We start from the raw sequence: 16,907 nt of genomic DNA on the forward strand, positions 1-16,907 counted from the left end.
ACATTGGTTGTTAAGAGACACTATTTTTAAGTGTCAGGACCTGCTTTGAATCAGGTGACTGCATCGTTGATGCTGTCCCTGATCTCTCTGTAGGTGGTGCTGCCTGAGGCAAGAGTCTCAACTCAAGGATATTTCTGCACCTTGTGATATTTCCTACACTGTACTGAAGAGAGGCAACCAGGTGGAAACAGCTCTGTCTAGAATTGGGAATCTGTTGCTTCGGGAATAGATATTAGTTTGGCTTTAATCCCACATTATGTTATTCTTCCTGAAAGTCATGCTTGATAGTAAGGAAGCTGCTTTACAACATAGCAAAAAGAGGTGCGGTTTTCCTTGTCCCATCCTGGAGAACTTATTTGCATATTTCCCAGAACCCCTCTAGTGGAGCATCAATAGCTATAAGTCTCCACCTAACTGCAAGGTGGCCTTAATTGGCAAAGTCTCCAAAAGGAGAACTCTAGCTTCTTAGTGGATCTTAGTGGTCTGTAGTGATGATGGGAAGAAACCTTTAAAAAACAATTGGGTTGGCCAAAATACATGGCAATGTTTTACAGGAGTTATCTATTGGTGGCACTTTTTAGACAGTTACCTACCTCTAATACAGTTATCTAGCATTTAGGGAAAAAAAGGAATTAGAAAATGATTAAAACACCCCCCCCTCCTCCAATATTAACTTACGCTTCCCTTATTGTTGGTTTTAGTTCTGGTGAATAGAGTTCATATCCATGGAGAATATTACAGTTCAGTCTGAGCCTCGATAGTAGATAATAAAAAACTCTATATAGCAATGTCGGCTTTTTTTTTATAATGGGATTGTACACAAATTACAAACTGCCCAAACCGTTGCTGAATCGCTTCATTTCACAGCTCATCGCTAGCGCCCGTAGCTTCTGCTTACACAAGCGAAAAAAAAAACCCTAAGCTAATGAGCAGGATACGTAAGTATATATTAATTTCCTAGTTGCTTAATGCGCCTTCAAGACTTATTGTGAAAAACTTTAAAAAAAAAACTAAAAAAAACCCCATCAAATCCGGCCTGAGGACCTTGACACCGACAACCTTGCGGCTCAGATTTATTAATACACGAATTCCGCCGTCCAAACCCGGGATCTTTCCCAAAATGCCATTGTATTATTATTGTCTGTTCTAATGCATTCCGGCGAGCGCGTCAATTTTTATCTTCCGGCGAATATAAAGAGGGACTAAAATTGGTTATTCATGTATTACTCACTTGAGACGATCTAATAAACCATACTTCAATTTATGAGCCTTCAATTGGAGGAGACGAAAAATCATTTTAAAACATTTTCATTAGTTTTGATTCCATTCAGGGTCACCCGCTCGCCGGTGAGAGAGAGCGGTTGCGCTATCATTCCGTAAAATAGAATATTGGAAATCATCTGCTAGAACATTTAATACTTATGCTAATGTATTCTAAGATAACAGTCATAAATAACCGTGATCACTAAAAACCACTGACAGTTATTGGGCCTTATCCATCTTGCGATACTTGAGGATGATTTTCATCTGCTCCCGTCCAGTCCTTGATGGTCGGCGGATTCACTCGCCGGGTAAATTACCGGACTGGGGGAACATGATGATGACTGTAATCAGTATCTGGAATAGGAATATACTGGGAGCTTCTGTATAAACAGAGGGGGAAAAAAATGGGATGAATAAATATGGGCTCGGATACATTTAGAAATGATTACGGGATGTTTATTCCACAGTTCCAAACATTACCGGTGCCGACGCATCATTTCTGTCCTCGGGAAGATGGGCCTTTATTTTCCATGTTGATTGCTTTCTTTATACCTGATTTGGCCTAGTTTTACCTTGTTTTCTTTTGGTGCTGAAAAAAAGGGTGAGGGAGAAAGTTGAATCAGTACATATCGCTAAATATTTACTATACAATAAAAGTCTTTCAAATTATAGCTACATATAGAGTGAGTACAAAGATCATATGGCATAGGATGCAACTGCACCAGGCCCATTACCCCCAAATACAACTCTATGTGCATTCCATGCCGGTACAACACAGTACTACCACTCCTATCCTGTATGTATGGGCACAGCACAGTGCTACTACTCCTATCCTGTATACAGTATATGGGCAAAGCACAGTACTACTACTCCTATCCTGTATATATGGGCACAGCACAGTGCTATTACTCCTATCCTGTATACAGTATATGGGCAAAGCACAGTACTACTACTCCTATCCTGTATATATGGGCACAGCACCGTACTACTACTCCTATCCTGTATATGTGGGCACAGCACCGCACTACTACTCCTATTCTGTATATATGGGCAAAGCACAGTACTACTACTCCTATCCTGTGTATATGGGCACAGCACAGTACTACCACTCCTATCCTGTATGTATGGGCACAGCACAGTACTACTACTCCTATCCTGTATATATGGGCACAGCACAGTACTACTACTCCTATCCTGTATATATGGGCACAGCACAGTACTACTACTCCTATCCTGTATATATGGGCACAGCACAGTACTACTACTCCTATCCTGTATATATGGGCACAGCACAGTACTACTACTCCTATCCTGTATATATGGGCACAGCACAGTACTACTACTCCTATCCTGTATATATAGGCACAGCACAGTACTACTACTCCTATCCTGTATATATGGGCACAGCACAGTACTACTACTCCTATCCTGTATATATGGGCACAGCACTGTACTACTACTCCTATCCTGTATATATGGGCACAGCACTGCACTACTACTCCTATCCTCTATATATGGGCACAGTACAGTACTAATACTCTTATCCTGTATATATGTACACATCACAGTACTACTACTCCTATCCTGTATATATGGGCACAGCACAGTACTACTACTCCTATCCTGTATATATGGGCACAGCACTGTACTACTACTCCTATCCTGTATATATGGGCACAGCACTGCACTACTACTCCTATCCTCTATATATGGGCACAGTACAGTACTAATACTCTTATCCTGTATATATGTACACATCACAGTACTACTATCCCTATCCTGTATATATGAGCACAGCACAGTACTACTACTCCTATCCTGTATATATGGGCACAGCACTGCACTACTACTCCTATCCTGTATATATGGGCACATCACAGTACTTCTACTCCAATCCTGTATATATGGGCACAGCACTGCACTACTACTCCTATCCTCTATATATGGGCACAGTACAGTACTACTACTCCTATCCTGTATATATGGGCACAGTACAGTACTAATGTAATGTAATGTAATATGAAGGTGTAATGAGCAGTCTCTGGAACCCAATTCCATATCTCTATCAGACCTTCTAATTATAACTCATCACTTATACCAGACCTGAACCGCTCAGAAATGCTCAGAAGTTTGGGTTCAGTGTTTGGCTCTACCCTTCCTGCTGGTAACCATCATCTCAATGCTGTCGCTCCATGATGACATTGTGTAGAGCGCCGATCCTCATAAAATTAGTGGTCTTGGCAGGTCAATGGCATTTATGCACCCACAATCGGTGTCCAACCACAATCTGTGCCCACCCGGTAACACCTGCGGGGGCGAGTGTGCTAGTGCCGATCTGACTGGAACACAGACCTAACTTTCAGGTTTGGGTTCAGCCAAACCCAAACTCAAGCTGGTCCACTCATCCATGATCTCTACACATGGGAACATTTTCTGCAACTCTCTGCACCTCTTTCATTTACACCCCTATTCGGCAGATGGCCTCATTCACAGTCTGGTGGCTGTTTAGGAACATATATAAAGGGGATGTTGCTGCTATCATCCATCCATCTTAATATCCACATGTCTATCAATCTGGTTATCCAGATTTTTCCATTAGTGTAATGTAACATGCTCATTTCATGCGGAGGCTTTACTAATGTAGTGTCCCATTATTAGCCCGGGCTGTGAATGCCATAGAAATCAATTCATGCATAAATAAATAGGAATTTAATTCAGTCTATGGATTTTCGTGAGTTATTCGTATCTGCGGAATTATGCAGAGATTTGTTCCTACACTTCGGGTGGCCACCAGCATGTAAAGACCTGATTATTCTAAGAATAACCTTTACAATACATGTCAGCGCTGATTATTTTTTAATAAGATTCTGGGGGAAAAAAAATCACACAGGAGTTGACATCCATAAAACATAGGTGAGAACAACATGGACTTGCATAATGAATGGTGTCACAATCGGGTGGTGGAACCGCAAATAGCAAAGTTCAATGCAAAAAAAAGTTCTGTTCATGAGAATATAAAAAAACAGACTATATATTTCCACCAAATTTCTTATAATGAAACCTAGAGAAAAAAAATAATGGGGCTCATTTACTAATTTTCGAACGCCGCACGCGATCGGATTGTGTTGCATCGGCGCTGGCTTTCACAGGAGCGTGGCCATCGGACCACCCGACGGATTCGGAAAAAAAAAAGGCGGAATTTAAAAAAGAATTTGTGTCGCAAGATCACGCACTTACATGCACCGGGATGAAGAAGGTGAACTCCGGCGGACCTCAGCGCAGCAGCGACACCTGCTGGATATCGGGCGCACGACCTTAGTGAATCCCGGCAGACCCAAATCCTCGTCGGACAACGCGCCGCAGGATCGGGACTGGACCAAGTAAGTAAATGTGTCTAAGTATGTACATAATTTTAGACCAAAGGCCTTATCTGAATTAGCTACTAATGTAAAAAATGGGGCAAATATATTGTGGCAGATTTACTTACCTGGTCCTGTAGCGATCCCGCGGTGCGTTGTCTGATGAGGATTCGGGTCTGCCACGATTCAGTAAGGTTGTGCATCCAATTTCCTGCATGTGTCGCTTCCCCATTGAGATCCGCCGGAGTTCACCTTCTTCTTCCTGGTGCATGTAAGTGTTTGATCTTGCGACACAATTTCGTTTTTAAATTCCGCAGTTTGTCCGAATCCGTCAGGTTGTCCGATGGGCCGCCCCTCGATTTCTGTCATATGCAAGCCGGCACCGATGCGCCACAATCCAATCACGTGCGCCAAAAAATCTGGGGCAATTCGGCACAAAAAGGAAATATTCAGGAAACCCAACAGAATCGAGTAAATGAGCCCCATTATATATAAATGAAGCTCAGCTCACTTGTAGGAGTGCACGGCCTTGGAAGGCTCCATATAGCAAAGAAATAAAACAGTGCATTTTATTTTGAAAAATTAAAGTAAAATCCCTAAAAACCAACATAAAATATTAGCAGCGAGTCACCACCAACATCAGACAAGTTTCTGATCCTACAACCAATCATAGATGCATAGGCCTAACTAATATGTGTGCTAATATGTTATCTTGGTTTTCAAGGACTTTACTTTAAATTTTCAAAATGAATGGATCACACTGAAGAAGTGCCGACTGTTTTTGTTTTTTTGTTTTAAATATATTCTGCAGTGTTATACATGGACAACAAAAGGGGTTCATTCCCTCTCACCTTACCTCTGCCTCTTGAACACTCGGAGCATTGGCCACTGCGCTTGCAGGGGTAAGTCACACTATGAAAAAATCCAGGTCCAGCTCCGATAAACAATGTACAACTTTATTAGATCATAATGATAACATCCAACATTGCTATGACATGGACAGGCTAGTCAATGCATTTCATGACTCATGACTGGAGTAAGGGCATGCGGTGCCAGAAAAAAATTGGGAAAATATTCAAATAAGTAAGGCAGCTCCATTGACATCAAGCAAACCATCATGTCATGATGAGGGATTAAAACCAACCAGTATATCTACTCTAGAAGTAACAGATTCCCAACTGTAGACAGAGCTGTTTCCACCTGGTTCGGTCTCTGCAGTACAGTGTAGGGAACTAGTTTAGTGAGAGGATTTTGACTAGGGTCGGCCTTAATTGACACTCTCCGTAAGAAGACCTCTTACTTCTCAACCACAGAAACAAATTGATCATGATACCACGATGATCTTATAAACCCTTGTTACACTGTTTATTGGACCTGTTTTTTTTCAGTTTTATACATGGACTATTGGTCCTGGCTGTTGGGACTAAAGAAGTAGAAGTTGTAGCCCAACCCTAGAGTGCAAAGGCAGGGAAACCAATCAGATGATGCGAGTGTCATACTGGAAAACACTTGAAAAGTTTCAAGGAATAAGAAAAACCCTAGTGACCTCATTTTCAGTGTTGTCCTCTGGTCCATGGAGGCCACTCATTGGGGCACATTTAATTACCCGTCCGCTGTAGCTCAGAGAAAGTGCATTGTCCGACGATAATACATTGCGCTGCGATTTACTATGATTGTGCGCCCGATATCCTGCATGTGTCGCTTCCCAGCTCAGGTCCCCGGAGTTCACCTACTTGTTTCCGATGAAAGTGCAATCTTAAATCCCCCGCTCAGTCCGAATCAGTCCGATCGTCCGACGGCCCGCCCCCCGATTTCTGTTGCATAAAAGCCAGTGCAGCTGCGACACAGTCCGAAAGCGTGCTACACAATCCCAGCGCAAACCCATGTTAAATACCTGTCAAAAATGTGCAAATCCCAATACGATAGTCCCCCCCCCCCTACTTTCTGTTTTTGGGATGATCATTTGCTCAAGCCAGTGTCGGAAGCCATCGCCAATCTAATTTCCTATAGCTACACTGGAAGAGTACAAGAGATAAAGAAAGACCATGGAGCATGTTGTTGAATCAAAAACTCAAGTCTTGTATGGCAGATAACTGAGCCACTGCATTGGTCTCTACATTGTGGTCCCTGTTGAGTACCATGGCTAGACCAGCCAAACAAAGTACACCAATGGTATTCGATGGACTCAAGTAACTTATAATGGGGTATGTTGGATTCCTTAACCATATATCTCGTTTCGATGGTAAAAAAAAAAAAAAAAAAAAATTGCATGTTGAACCTCTCCTTGGGAGGTTTTTTGAGACAGAAGCTTCTATTGGAGCCTCTGATGCAGATGTTAACAGAACTTAACTGCAAAAGAAGAAGAGGCTTTGGAGAAGAGGAAGAAGGTAGTGACACATTTTGACTTTATACTAAAGCCCATTTCCAATTATTTATAAATTCCATTTTATAGGCTACTGATGGAAACCTGATGAATGCATTGGAAGTATAATAATAGGTGTAAACATCATCTAAATAAGGTATAAACACAAATTAAAATAAAAGAAGACCGCCAGCCAGATAGACTCCCTCAATATGTCATGATTATAGTTTTCTATGGTTAAGGTGTACATTGCACACAATCTGGCTTTTACTTTAAATGAACACATACTTTAAGGTACCTTAAGGGGGTTGGCCACTTTTCAATCACCTCTTCCATTAGAAACGTCTCTGCATGTATATGTGTCTTTGCCTCCTTTGAGAGCTTCAGGCTTTCCGTGTTCTCACCCTGCTGTCCTCTGTATATATACACAGCTTACTCACTCTCCCTGCTCCAGCCTGTTCTCATGGCGTCTCCCACTGTGTCTCTCTCTTCATTGTCTGTCCTTACTGACAAAGACAGGAAGAGAGGGAGGGAGCAGGATGATTCATAATCTCCTGCTGCAGCTACTCCTATTCATCACATGTTAACAAAGAATCACAGAGATTCTGCAGGCAGCAAAAATGTAAGTATCAGGAATACAGAATCAGTCAATGAATATTCAGGGTTTGTTATTATGGCAGTAAAGTCACATGGGAAACTTATTTAACACTATATTGATTGCAGATACAGATTATTACTGTATTAATGGGTGTTGGCAATTCCCAAATAATCCCATATTTAAATGCAGCATTGTGTAGGACACTTCATAATTTCAGTCCTGGTATGTTTCCACAACCAGAAGGATGACTTTCTTTCTTCTATAGTATCTAATGCTGCACACAAGGTTCTTGGAATTGTAACCCCATTAGGGGCTCTGACTTATCCTGCTCTTGCCCTGACTCTTGGAGGTATTTCACATGCCCAATTGTTGTCTTTTCACTGGTTGTTACAATGAGCAGGACAGGGGAGACATCTTCTGCTTATTGTAACAGTTTGTCAGACTAAAAGGCTCTGAAAACACCAACCAAAGCCCATCGGGCTCCATTACATATTTTAAAAGTTGGCTTTAGAAGGAAGGAGACCATGACCAACAAATATAAGAAGATTATCAAAGTCACAATGCCAGGTCTATGAGTAATGTCCATGGTTTATCCATAATTTATTTGGATGGTAGATTTCTATATGATGGCCAGAACTTCTACATAAAATAGGGCGGCTAAGCTCATCCGCTTGCCCGAAGTGCAGATTGCATGGTGGTGACACATTTAGCATGGAGGTGCACCAAACTACATATATAATGGACAGACGTCGAGACTGATTTGCTTAAAACCAAATATTTCTTTGGATATGAAATTATCTCTGATGTTATTGGGTGATACAAAGTATTTAGTCGATATTCTCCTGGTTAATCAAATCGCCCTCCTCGGAAACCTTTTGATGATATCATGAATGGACATTTTGAAGAGATGAATAGGATATCCTGCCTTTTGTGTGGAAGTGTCAAGCTATAGAGGTTATAACTTTAGAGATAATGGGGCACATTTACTTTCCCGATTCAGTCGCGATCCCGAGGATTCGGGTCTGCAGGGATTCACAAAGCAGGTGTCGCTGCTGCGCCAAGGTCCGCCGAAGTTCACCTTCTTCTTCCCGGTGCATGTAAGTGCTGATCTTGCGACACAAATCTTTTTTTTAAATTCCGACGTTTTCCGAATCCGTCGGGTTGTCCGACGGCCACGCCCCCCCATTTCTGTTGCCATGCCCCCCCATTTCTGTTGCGTAAAAGCCGGCGCCACAATCCGATTGCGTGCGCCAAAAATCCGGGGCAATTCGGCGTAAATCTGGCGAAAGTGCGGCTTTTGGACCCTTAGTAAATGAGCCCCAATATATTACCAGAGTCATGAAAACCATTCCATATTTCAAATAAAATAGGAGGTTTGGATCAAGGTTGAGGGTTATAATATTTTCCCATTATGTTTTCCGTATCTTGTGTTACTAGTAATAATCAGGGATGGCTGAGCCAAGGAGAGGTTATGTTACCGTTTTTTTATCGGTAGGGGGGGGGGTAATCTTAAATTTGATTTAATTTAATTTTAAATTAAATTCATTTAACTTTTTATTTAATTATGTGTTTATTAATATGAGGCTATATATATATATATATTGTGAGAAAGTGAGAGGTGTTGTGTGGGAAAACCGCTATCTGTCCTACAGGCAGATGAAATGCTGGTGGTAAAAGCCCTGGGTTTGTCTGCAGTAACCCAAGGGTTAATGCAGACATGATAAGCAGGAGTAGTCTGTTTGGTCCATGTTGGCCTAGCTAACACAGACACATTTGTAATGTCCGTACTGGGCCTGCTTATTATGGAGTAGGGGTAGGCTGGTAGTGGGACTCCTACTCCACCCGGGCTTCAGTCCTGGGCTTTTGTATAGCCCACAGGTGCAGGTCACAGGCCTCGTTAGGGTCTGATTTAGTCTGCAGGCCAGAAGCAGTAGGAGAAGCACTACCTAGAGAGCTGAAAGGGAGATTGCATTCTCACAGCAAAGGTAACTGAGGGTCTCCTGTCTTACTGCTGGCCAAGAGCGTGTGCCAGGCAGCCTGGTACCCGGATAGCTAGGGTCCTCCAAATGTATTAGACAGCGCCTAGCCGGGCAGGAATTACTTTTATAATGTTTTTGCATGTGCCTAAGCCAAGGTTGAATTTGTGTTCTGTTTTGCAAGTGTGAATAAACACTTAAGTTGGACTTTTAAACCTGCGTGTGTCACTGCTTCCTGCACTGCTACCTGTCAACTACCAGAGCAATTCCCCACATATGGTGGATTGGAGCGGGCAAAGTGCAGTGAAGTATACACTAGTGCATGTCCTGGAAGTTGACAGCACTGAAGCTGCAAGCCACAGCCATGGAGGAGTTAATCAAGCAGCTTGTCCAGTCCAACGTGCAGCAGCAAGAGACAAACAGATTGCTGCTCCAGCAGATAACAGCCCTGACCGCTGCTCAGCAAAGGACTGTCCCAGCAATGACGGTGAAGGACGCCAGGAAAGAGGTCCGCAAAGCTATGACCAAGATGACCGCCGAGGATGATGTGGAGGCCTATCTGACAGGCTTTGAGAGGGTGGCCACCCGAGAGAGGTTGCCACAGCAACACTGGGCAGAGGTGTTGGCCCCCTTCCTCGTCGCTGATCCCCAGCAGGCATACTACGACCTGAGCGAGGAGTATGCCCGGGACTACTCCAAGGTAAAGGCAGAGATCTTGGCCCGACTAGGAGTGGATCAGCATCTACGCGCTCAAAGAGTGAATAGCTGGAGATACCAGGAGGCGCTACCACCGAGGGGGCAGATGCACCAACTTGTTCACTTGGTCCGCAAGTGGCTTCAGCCGGAGACATCAACCCCAGCCCAGATGGTCGAGAAGGTTGTTTTGGACCGTTTCCTGAGGGCCTTGCCGGGTGAGATCCAACAATGGGTGGGACACGGGGACCCGTCTGATGCCGATGCGCTGGTGGGGTTGGTGGAGAGGTTTTGTGCCACTCAGGCCCTAACAAAGAAAGCCCCTTATACCAAGACAGGCCTTAAGGCACGGAAGGTCTTGTCACCCACAAATTCCCGGGGCAGGACAACGCCCAATGTCCGGGAAGTACCCCAGGGGAGGAGGAGGGGGGAGGCTCCCACCTGTTGGACCTGCCATGAGCCAGGTCATATTGCAGCCCATTGCCCCAATTCCTCAGAGCCCATGGACTGCAGTTCCGCCAGAAGGGTTTCTCTATATGCTGCCCCTGTCTACACAGCTACTAGCCCCGACTCTGCTGATGAGCGCCACCTGTGCCGGGTGACTGTGGCAGGGCATTCAGCGTTGGCCCTGCTGGACTCAGGCAGTCGGGTGACCTTGATTAATGGGTCCCTCACAGACCCCAAGGCAGTCACAGGGCGCACAATTGGAGTCCTGTGCATCCATGGGGACGTAAAGGACTACCCCACCACAGTTATTAACTTCCAGACCTCTTGTGGAGAGACACTACATGAGGCAGCGGTTGTCAAGAACTTGCCCCATGACCTTATCTTGGGACGGGACTTCCCCATGTTCTGGACTCTATGGCGGGGAAACCAAGAGTTGGGGGGTTGTTCTCCTGTGTTGTCTGGTCAGATCTCTGAAGCCGAGCCTGATGACCCAGACTCTGGAGTTCCTGCCATAGGGGTGACCGCCACAGAAGATGGAAGTGTAATGTTTCCCCTAGATGTTATGGCAGGCGAAACTGAGGAGGTAGTGACAGGACCGCAGTTGTCTGATTTGGAGGTATCCCGTGACAACTTTGGTACTGCCCAACTCCAGGACCCCACTCTGGTCCGCGCCAGAGAAAATGTGGTAGAAATTAATGGCGTACCTCAGCACCCAGGTGCGGATAAGTTGTTCCCTCGTGTGGTGGTAAATCAGGAGTTGTTGTACCGCATTGATAAGGTCCACGGTGAAACCCGGGAGCAGTTAATGGTGCCTCAGCCATATCGTCAGATGGTGTTAGACCTTGCACATAAGCATGTGATGGGAGGGCACCTAGGTACCACAAAAACTCTGGAACGCATCTTGCAGCGTTTTTACTGGCCAGGAGTATATGATAGGGTAAAAAGGTATTGTGAAACTTGCCCTGATTGTCAATTGCATGCTCCCATGGTACACTTTCGAAGTCCGTTGGTACCTCTGCCCATTATTGAGGTACCCTTTGAAAGGGTCGCCATGGATTTGGTCGGTCCTTTAGTTAAATCTGCTCGGGGGCATCAGCATATCCTGGTAGTCATGGACTATGCTACCCGATATCCTGAGGCCATCCCACTGCGGCACACCTCTGCGAAACTAATTGCTAAAGAGTTGTTTGCCATGTTCTGTCGGGTGGGACTTCCCAAGGAGATCCTCACAGATCAGGGGACTCCTTTTATGTCAAAAGTCACCAAGGAGCTATGTCGGCTCTTTAATATTAAACAGTTACGCACCTCTGTGTACCATCCTCAGACGGATGGATTGGTAGAACGGTTCAACAAAACTTTAAAGAGTATGCTAAAAAAAGTGGTAAACAAGGATGGGAAGGACTGGGATGTACTATTGCCATATTTAATGTTCGCCATCCGAGAGGTCCCACAAGCCTCTACTGGGTTCTCACCGTTTGAGTTAGTGTATGGCAGACATCCCAGGGGTCTCCTGGACATAGCCAAGGAGACATGGGAACAAGAGCCCACCCCCCACAAAAGTGTAATAGACCATATCGCAGATATGCAGGACAGGGTGGCAGCCGTCATGCCCATTGTCAAAGAGCATATGGAGGAGGCACAAAGAACTCAAAGCCGGGTTTATAACAGGTCAGCAAAAGTAAGGAGCTTTAGTCCCGGTGATCGTGTGTTGGTGCTAGTCCCCACTGTAGAAAGTAAGTTTCTCGCTAAATGGCAAGGACCGTATGAGGTTATAGATAAAATAGGAGAGGTGAACTACAGGATACGTCAGCCCGGACGGAGAAAACCCGAGCAGAATTATCATGTAAATCTGTTGAAGGCCTGGAAAGACAGAGAGTCTGCATACAGAGATGGTCCTGGCCAGTCCACCTCCTGCGCTACCCTCACAGGCTGCAGATAAGCCTGTGCCGGAGGCAGAAGTGCGAATAGCCGATACCCTTACCAAAGAGCAACAGCGAGAGGCTCGAGAGTTTGTAGCAAGAAATACAGATGTGTTCTCAGAGTTGCCTGGCTACACATCTGTAATTAAACATGATATTGTCACTGAGCCAGGGGTAAGGGTAAGATTAAGGCCGTACCGAGTCCCCGAAGCTCGTAGACAAGCCATATCAGAAGAAGTTCAGAAGATGCTGAAGCTAGGGGTTATTGAGGAGTCCAAAAGTGAGTGGGCCAGTCCAATTGTTCTAATTCCCAAACCGGATGGGACGTTGCGATTTTGCAACGATTTTAGAAAATTGAATGAGGTGTCTAAGTTTGATGCCTATCCCATGCCCCGGGTGGACGAGCTTATTGAGAGACTAGGGGGTGCTCGGTACTTCACCACCTTGGATCTAACTAAAGGATATTGGCAGGTACCCCTGACAGATAGGGCTAAGGAAAAGACAGCCTTTATCACCCCTGAGGGCCTTTTTCACTATGTTGTATTACCGTTTGGGCTTCATGGGGCCCCCGCTACCTTTCAACGGTTAATGGACATAGTGTTAAAGCCACATTGGAGATACGCCTCCGCCTATCTAGATGACATTATCATCTACAGCCAAGACTGGGCGAGTCACTTGGCCAAGGTACAGGCCGTAGTGAACTCGCTAAGGGCAGCGGGCCTGACTGCAAACCCCAAGAAGTGTGCGCTGGGAATGGAGGAGACACACTATTTGGGGTATGTGATCGGTCGAGGTATAATTAAACCTCAGGTCAACAAGATTGACGCTATACAGGGTTGGCCTCAACCAGTGAGCACAAAGCAAGTCAGGGCATTCCTGGGCATTGTAGAGTACTACACACGGTTTATACCAAACTTTGCCACCATGTCCGCTCCCCTGACAGACCTGCTGAAGGGTAAAAGGCCTGTCATGGTGCGGTGGAATGAACAAGCAGAAGGTGCTTTTCAGGCCTTGAAGTCTGCGTTGTGTGGATCTCCCATCCTCATTGCGCCAAACTTCAAGAGAGAGTTTATTGTGCAGACGGATGCGTCAGATGTAGGACTGGGAGCTGTCCTGTCTCAGGAGGTGAATGGCGAGGAACACCCCAGTACTTACCTGAGCAGGAAGCTCACGCCAGCTGAAAAAAATTACAGTATCGTAGAGAAGGAATGTCTGGCGATAAAGTGGGCATTAGAGTCCCTACGGTACTACTTGCTGGGACGACAGTTCCGTCTCATAACTGACCACTCTCCTCTCACGTGGATGAGTAGAACTAAGGAGAAGAATGCCAGGGTCACTAGGTGGTTCTTGTCCCTCCAAAATTTCAGTTTCATGGTGGAGCACAGAGCCGGGAAGCTACAGGGCAATGCGGATGCCTTGTCCCGAACGCATTGCTTAATGTCAGGAGTTCGCCCCGGTGGGTCTGAACTGAGGGGGAGGGTATGTGAGAAAGTGAGAGGTGTTGTGTGGGAAAACCGCTATCTGTCCTACAGGCAGATGAAATACATGTGGTAAAAGCCCTGGGTTTGTCTGCAGTAACCCAAGGGTTAATGCAGACATGATAAGCAGGAATAGTCTGTTTTGTCTGTGTTGGCCTAGCTAACACAGACACATTGGTAATGTCCGTACTGGGCCTGCTTATTATGGAGGTAGGGGTAGGCTGGTAGTGGGACTCCTACACCACCCGGGCTTCGGTCCTGGGCTTTTGTATAGCCCACAGGTGCAGGTCACAGGCCTCGTTAGGGTCTGATTTAGTCTGCAGGCCAGAAGCAGTAGGAGAGGCCCTACCTGGAGAGCTGAAAGTGAGATTGCATTCTCACAGCAAAGGTAACTGAGGGTCTCCTGTCTTGCTGCTGGCCAAGAGCGTGTGCCAGGCAGCCTGGTACCCGGATAGCTAGGGTCCTCAAAATGTATTAGACAGCGCCTAGCCGGGCAGGAATTACTTTTATAATGTTTTTGCATGTGCCTAAGCCAAGGCTGAATTTGTGTTCTGTTTTGCAAGTGTGAATAAACACTTAAGTTGGACTTTTAAACCTGCGTGTGTCACTGCTTCTTGCACTGCTACCTGTCAACTACCAGAGCAATTCCCCACAGTATATATATATTCTTCTTTGTAGCGACGAAAAAACTGAATTACTGGTAAGATCTGGACGTTTTGTTATCTCTTTTAACAGTGAGTGTTTCCATTTTCCAGTTATAGGACCTCTAATGTGTGGCTCATCTCTGCTTAAATCATTGTTCTAATTAGAGATAAGCGGACCCGACTAGCCCTGGCTAGTTGCTAAAGGCGTCAATTTTGTGCTCGGTCGCCATTCCGGCAATTTGTCTGGGTTGGGCGGCCAAGTCCGAAACCGGATGCGAATGGTGGTTCCACTCATCTCTGGTTCTGATGAGTTCAGTCTGAGGCCCAAAGCAATTGCTTAAATTGCTTTATGGTTAAACCGGTCCCAGAGGAGATACAATTCATTATGTAAAGGATGATGCAGACTATGTGTGGTGGAGAGGGGAGTAAAAAATAGATAAGGGGTGCACAGTAGATTTGGCCAAGCCTCAGATGCCCCAAGGAGTACATTTGCATCAAATGACAGATCACCGGGAAACAGATATATCTTGAAGGCATTTAAAGTACTCTCACAACGCTGGTTTTCCTTGTGGGGTGATAGAGGGTTTTGTAGACACCCCAAGATGGCTGGGGTGGGGAAAATAGGCACATTACTTACCATGCTTTGGCGTACACTCCTGTACTTCCATTTTCCAAACATGTGGCCAGCTGGACGTTCCTCCAATTTCAGCCAATGAGTGTCCTCCTAAGATAAGAGGGACAACAAATGAAGTAATAACCCCCTGTAAACGGAAGTGTTGTCCAGTGGCCCAAGGAGGCCGCTCAATGATCAAAGTGGGTCCTTTGCCCCCCCCCCCCCATTGGAAATGCTGGAGGTGCTGGAGCCAGAGAGGAATAAGTATGCTTTCTTTCTTTCTCTCTGCCTCAACCCCAAGTGGACCTCTTACTCTTGGGATGGCTCCTGGAGATTGACACACATATTCAGCAGTGGCCATGTCCTGGTTCCACTATTCAAAGTTCTGGCTCTATTTTCCAAGCCTCAAATTTGGCCTAAAAGTACAAAAATACGTAATAACAAATCATGGGTATAATTTAGATTAGAGGAACAATTATGTTGAGAGGTGAAGCAGCACAATAATTACGAGGGTCCACCATACGGTAGGGGTTAATATCTCTCGTTATCTCCTTCGTCTTGATTTTAATTCATCAAGGTTTTCTTCTATCTAAGCCGCATCTTCAGATCAATTACAATGTAAAATTTTCAAAGCAAAGGTAGCAATTTGCATATAAAACAGTGAACGGCTGTACTATATTAAGATCCATTTACCTTCGGAGCCGCAGTTCTTTGAAATCTTCCGGCATCACAGATAATTACGCTGCCTCCTCGAGAAACAACAACCCTCTTCTTAATTGACTAATCATGAAGTTTATTGTCATAACAATATTTTCCATTGTTGATGTTACAGAGTAACAGCTTGTCGTCTCCCGAGCTGCGGCGGGCAGGAGGAGCCCCACCTTAACTCCATCTGCGACTGTGGAAGTGTTGTATCTGTCTCAAGTCAGGTGGGAAGACGACAGACTACTGACATCCTCTCTACAGTCGGATTACGCCCCCCCCCCCCTACTTCCTATTCTCCGTTCTGTTCCCGCTTTGTTCCATATTGCTCACGCTTCATGGAGGTCGATAGTTAAAGGTTCAATTCATTTCTTCTTTCTATTATGTGTCAAATACTTGAGTTTATGAAACAGTAAGGGGTTTCTCTTCAAGGTTCTTTAATTAGAAGAATTGAGTTTACATGTAACGCAACATGTCTGAGTGTTACACCAATATCCCAGAGAGTTGCTAAAATTTGGATAATAGTTGTGAAAAGCTGCAATTTTTGGCAAAAATGTGAACAATAAGTAAATATTTAGAATTCATCATAACAAAATTGTTAGTATCAATGTATCAAGCCGAGGTAACATAAAGGTACTGTGCCGGTAAAGGGGATAACATCTTGAAACATCCCCTTACCACATTGACCCCCACATTGACCCCCTCAATCACAAAACCAGAACCTTGCTCCTCTGTTTTTTAGTCTACAGGAGGTCTTGTTATATCTTTTTTAGGGTGTCGTCATACAAACTGCTTAGATTCCGTTTAAAAGCGGAATTAAAGTGTACAGGGGCATTACATATGCGGTACATGT

The 16,907-nt window shown here is 44.9% G+C and overlaps 1 long non-coding RNA gene across 3 annotated transcripts; it reads right to left on the bottom strand.

Moving 5' to 3' along the window:
* Window positions 1-1,315: 1,315 nt before the first annotated feature.
* On the bottom strand, window positions 1,316-16,307 carry LOC140133942 (uncharacterized). Of its 3 annotated transcripts, XR_011855974.1 has the most exons (4): window positions 16,046-16,307; window positions 15,377-15,463; window positions 1,744-1,852; window positions 1,316-1,643 (listed from the first exon to the last, which is right to left on the bottom strand). It is a non-coding gene; the product is annotated as an uncharacterized lncRNA (long non-coding RNA). The 3 variants fall into 3 exon arrangements; XR_011855973.1 differs by having other exon boundaries at window positions 1,316-1,852; XR_011855975.1 differs by lacking the exon at window positions 16,046-16,307 and adding an exon at window positions 15,666-15,757 and having other exon boundaries at window positions 1,316-1,852.
* Window positions 16,308-16,907: the final 600 nt, after the last annotated feature.

The sequence above is a fragment of the Engystomops pustulosus genome, chromosome 5 (assembly GCF_040894005.1).
Source record: "Engystomops pustulosus chromosome 5, aEngPut4.maternal, whole genome shotgun sequence".
Classification (NCBI taxonomy): Eukaryota; Metazoa; Chordata; class Amphibia; order Anura; family Leptodactylidae; genus Engystomops; species Engystomops pustulosus.